Source organism: Ruditapes philippinarum, unplaced genomic scaffold (genome assembly GCF_026571515.1).
Source record: "Ruditapes philippinarum isolate M1 unplaced genomic scaffold, ASM2657151v2 ctg1054_1_1_1_1, whole genome shotgun sequence".
Taxonomy (NCBI): Eukaryota; Metazoa; Mollusca; class Bivalvia; order Venerida; family Veneridae; genus Ruditapes; species Ruditapes philippinarum.
Genome location: NW_026863137.1, coordinates 135,311 through 141,310, shown reverse-complemented (window position 1 = coordinate 141,310; position 6,000 = coordinate 135,311).

Below are 6,000 nucleotides of genomic sequence, written 5' to 3'. Positions count from 1 at the left end.
TCACATTTTTGGACACGATATCAATAAAGTATTACTTATATTTTCATATATATGTTTGTTCAGTTAATTTAAAAGGGGAGAAATATTGTCATAATAAAACTAAATTACAATGCATTATGCGAAAACTGGTAATTGTACGTTTTTCATTGCTTAACTACAAGATCAATAAATATGTTTTATGTAACGCACTGACTTCAACTACAATGTCATTTAAGTCTGCTTAACAAACTTCTCAATATGTTTTAGAAAGGCAGCCATGTGCTTAATTACACCGTTGAGAAAAAAATAGGAAAACCTTTTTTATCTGAAGCAGAACAGAAATAAATATTAAACCTATAGATTTAGAGGAACGAACCTTCATTGTTTCGGTTGAAAAAAAAAGAAGAAAAAAAAAGAAAAAAAACCTAATGCAAAAGGTAATAAATAAAACCGCAACTAATACAAACCTTCAAGGCCAGGCCTCGACCATTTAAAGTTACCATTTTCCACTTACAGACTCGAAATTGATTGAAGAATAACATTTGAAATAATTAGAATGATTAAAAAACTTAAGGAGCATCAATAAACAACATGAGAAAAAATTGAAACAGGATATCTGCCATTCGTATGATGAATACTCATCAAGAAAAGAAAGAAACATACACACAACGAAGTTAAAGATATCTAATCAATACCATATATGTGAACTACAGTTAAATACATGATCGATATAAACATGATCGATATAAAACATTGACGAAAGAATATTCATTGTTTTCATGATACCGGCGTCATGATATTGGTCATTTGTTATAATCCGTGTAACTAATATTTGAATAGGCAGGACATACCCAGAAACAGACATTTTCTTGGATCACCTTATACTTACTTTATTATATATTATTGTGTATTTCGTATATATTCTTTCCACCCAGCAAATAAATTATGAATGTTGTTTGATTGTCTGAATAGATTTAGTTTACTAATAGTTACTGTCGAGCAGCTTCTTCTGTTGGACAATCGAGTTTAAAAAATATGATAAACAAGATCAACAAGGAAAGGCGGCGTTCAATGAACGCAACCCCCATATGACCCAGCAACAAGAAACCAGTGGCAAGGAGCCCAGGCGGACACCAAACAAAAACAGGACAAGGCACAAGACAAATCACGGACAGGTCAATCACCAAAATGATAAATAATTTGTAACTGACAAGGAACCCAAAGAACAGAAAACAAATAAATGATTGAATAATAAAAACAATTTGTAACTGATAAGGAACTCAAAGGAAAAAAATAAATGATTGAACAATAGGCCCACAAAGTCAAAGTGCACAGGGGAAGGGGACAGGAGACCCGGGAAAAAGCGTACAATGCAATAAATAATATATAATTAAATATATTTCAATATCATATCATCATTTTTAACACTTTAGGAGTTATAGAGGATATGTTATAACAATGGTTTCTTGCTCTTTCATAATATATGTTTAACATTTAGCTGCCATACATTTATTATAAATGCTGTATAGCATGGCGAATGTGCTGTTTTTCATTGCTGAAATATTTGTACACACCTCTTATCCATAAAAATCAAATAGAAGATATAAACACACAACGTTTTTTGTGTTATTATGTCTTCGATCTTTCGCGACGATGGCATACATGTACATATGAGCGCATACAATTTTAAGCGTAGATGTAAATTTATTAAAGTCATAACATTCCAGATTGTATAAATGATAATGTAAGCGAGCAATGTCAAATATGATATAAATCTGGCATGTGCTCATGTTATAAAATGTTACATGACGTATAATCTTTTTGAATGATGTATTTTAATCGATACATGTTTGTTTACATAGTAACAATTCACATAGAATACGTTTTATAAGACTCAGTGCCCTATTCGCTGACCCTTCATGGCAAATAAAGAAAATAATTAAAATAACAATTGCATATATTTTTATGAAAATTCTCGTTCTGTCAGAGAAATAATATAATGACATTGATATCCATCCCCGACTCTTTTACTCGATTCTTTGCATTCAAACACTGTCACAGTGTGACAATTGTTGTTTTCAATTACCGTGATAAATATCTATTAATATCAGAATGATTTTGCGTTCAGCTATACCAAAAATCCTCAATATAGAGCTATATTACTCTATACAGAATAGATATATGATATCGGAAAGTATTCAGAGCTTATAGCCACTTAACAATATTAAGTGTGAGAACATGCCATTATTTCATTCTCTGTGTGAATATATTCTCTGACATATCTCCCTATGGGACCGACCTGACAGACTTATATCTATTGAAATCTGCTGGTATTGTATTAGTCTCCCTGGTGTTTGCATAGCAAGTTATAATTAAACGCAACCTTTATCACGTTGTCAATTAATGTCATGCAACTTCAAAACTGATTATCCAGTCTGAGTTTGGCATTTATGCACACGGTGCTACCAATTATGATTTTGTCATACGAATGAGAGAAAATATTATCTGAAAATACTTGTTTAATCAATGTGTTATTTCAGCATTTCAAGGACTTTCCTTGGATATTATTTTAATATTCTTATTTCCACTTGTTTCTTATATCAATCTAGGAAGTATATCGTCAGGATTATAATTATTCTCGAGAAGCTGCAACTTTAAAATAATAAATGTAAATAACGTTGTAATTTTACAATAAATATGCAATAAATATGCAAACTTAAACACTCAAATATGTCTAAAAACCTGTTTTTCTTTTCAATCGAATTTGTATTGGTCTGTTAGCTTGATATTTATTCCCATCCCTTGTTACTTTATATAATTAATTGTCCACAATATATAACAACGATATCTTGCTTGTAACGGAGTAAAGATATTATACTTGTTTCGACCTCTTAAACCCGACTTCTATTTTAAAGCACACACATTCTTTTACTTGGAGACCATATGCGGCTTTTCATGGAATGACACTAATGTGTCACATTTAAGGTTCCATGATAACCGCCGTATGAACATATCTGCGGATGTTTCTTAATTCAAATTTCACCATTTTTGTGTTTTTATGTTGAATTCTGCTTAAGCCGTTGCTAGGGGGCGTGGACGGTAGTTTGCACTTTTTAACAGTACCGTCAATGAACAGGCTCAATCAAACCGAGCCTGCAACATTTTACAATTTTGCCGTGTTTGGCTTTCTTTAAGAATTCTGTTTGTCTCTATTTTAAGAATATAGCTGTTTTAAATTTCACTTTAAATTTAAGTTTCCTAAATATGTGTATTTAAGCAATGCCATAAGCATATGAGGCAACGTATATTTGGCTGTTATACCGCTTGTATCGAATTTTTCTTTTTTATAAACTTATAGTTTCATTCACTGAAGAATAAATTGTAGACAATAAACGCAACAAACAATCTTTCTTTTAAATTATGTTTGTAAATGCGAAGGGCATATTATTTTCCTAACATGTTCCGTCTAATAGATTTGTCCTGTTTATTTAGTGATCTCTGAGATCTTTTAGTTGAATGTCTCTGATGCTATTTTGATTAAATATACAATGGAAATGGATATAACCCTTGATTACTTTATGAACAATCAATAAAAAACAGAGTTTTATCAGTTGCCTGCCATAAAGATCGTACGATAAGGAAGTAATGAAAAGAAACAAGACTGTTTTGAGAATCTCCTGCCTTAGTTTCCGCAGTAAATTCTAGAGGTAAAGCTGTAACTTAATAAAATAAAGTGTGTTCTAGTAATTAAAAAAATCTGGAAACAAAGTAATACCTTGGAAGCATTAATCACAACAAAATTACAAGAGAATTGCAAACTCGGTTTGATTGAGTCTGTACATGAGGGATAATGAGTGCGTGCACCATCCCGCACGCTTCCTAGCACCGACTAGAGCGGTACTCAATTCTCAACACTTAATAGTGCTGGCATCAATGATCCCGAAGGACCAGAAAAATATAACAACACTGAAGTGAAGTACGGGGCAACTTTTTATAGCTGCCACACAGCATTTGACACCTGATTTGTGAAATATAACAATCTGGATAAAAAGTGATCCCTCGGAAGCATTAATCACAACAAAATTACAAGAGAATTGCAGACTCGGTTTGATCCCGTCTGTACATGAGGGATAATGAATACGTGTAACATTCCTCAATAATGTGTTACATGTGTCCGATAATTTAAATATGACCACCAGCACTGAACGCAATTGGTGAATTAAAGAGTGTAAAATTAAATGATTCGTTAATTTATCTTCATACTTTTATAACTTGTACGAGTACCTTTGCAGCGTTTTAATATTTTATGTATCTAAAGTAACTCGAAAACAATGAAAGATGAAAACTGCAGATTCGGTTTTATTTAGTCTGTTTATGAGAGATTACAAAAACTTGCAACATAGCTCATGTATTCTAGCACAGATTTTAACGATATTTTATTCTCTACAAATCAATGATCCCGAAAGTCTTAGAAAAATATAAACACTGTGATGAAGCACAAACTGAGCATCTGGTGTTGTATGTACAAAATATCTACAATAGAGGAGAGGGCCTTCGTTTATTTGGCACGCTATCATCCCTACGTAAACATAGCATTATTACCGAAAACAACACAGTATGGGTAGTAAAACACTGTGCATATTTGTATACAGAAAATCAACAGACTTAATGCGAGAAAAAAACATCTGGCGGGGGTATCAAACTATATAATATTCAGCTTCAGTAGTTGCATTCTACTAAATAAAGATTTTAAAACAATTAAAGTTTAATGAGTAAGACATTGGGGCGTCCGTGGCCAGGTGGTTAAGGCCGTTGACTTCAAATCACTTACCCCTTAACGTTGTGGATTCAAATGTTAGGAAGCTATCCATCTAGCTACCGGAACATCGGTGTTTTACTGAGGTATCCGTTCATGCCTAAAATGATACAAGGATCAGGGGTGTGGAAAGTCGCAATATGGCCTCTTGTGTGTGTTTGTTAGTGCGACGCACATCCAAGCTTCAAGCAGTTTTGCATATGAATCGTATACTATCATGTAGTACATAATTTATAAGTATTTCAAAAACTGGATTGCAAAAGAACTTTGCGTTAATAATAATTTTCAGAAAATACTTTGAATAATAACAAGAATGCAATCATTTGTTTTATAGGTCTATGATAAAATAATCAGTCCTTTTAGATCTAACAATCCATTCTGTTTCAGTGTCCCATATTACTTTAACTATTTGTATTTAGTAGTCTGATAAGCGGTATTTGATCAGAGAAAAAACATGCAGATCATATATCGTACACTGTATTGATCAATGTAACAAGATGCTCATTCAATTCCGGGCGTCGGAGGAATTAATTGTATTCAAATAACATATTATAAATGGAAATGCTTTCAACAAGACTTGTTATTTATTCATATGATCGATTTTCCGGATAAAAAAATGTTTTCTTAAAATGGAATTGAAGTTATCTATTCATTTAAATCAAAATTTTCCATGGATTCTATTGTTCTTGTTATCACTTTGTATGCGAGTCAGCATCCTAACATCGCCCGTATAGAAAAAGAATATGTGATTTAGACAACAATATTGTTAAATCTAGATATAAAACAATTGTAATGATTTTATAATGATAAGCTGATAAAATATCTTCACCTAATTTCATATCAAATTTGTTTTCTGTGTCTTGTTTCACGCAAACAGAATGCCCCCAATCCTTTGTATTGTTTTCCAAAACTAAAGACAGCAAGTTTATTCTTCAAAATATTCACTGATCGTGAAAACGCCAATGTGGTCTAAACGTACGTGTACCGGTATATTGTTTCTGATTATACTAGACGCGTCAAGAGACGGTAGGGTTTTGGTAGGGTTTAAAGATACACCAATGAATACTTAGATGTACAAGCAGATCTTAATATGTGAAGAATATTATTTATTGAATTCGTTAACCTTTCGATACTAGATTAACACAGAATGAAACATTTTTTATTTTGTAATTATTATTGTTCAAAGGTTTACTTTCATGAAGCTT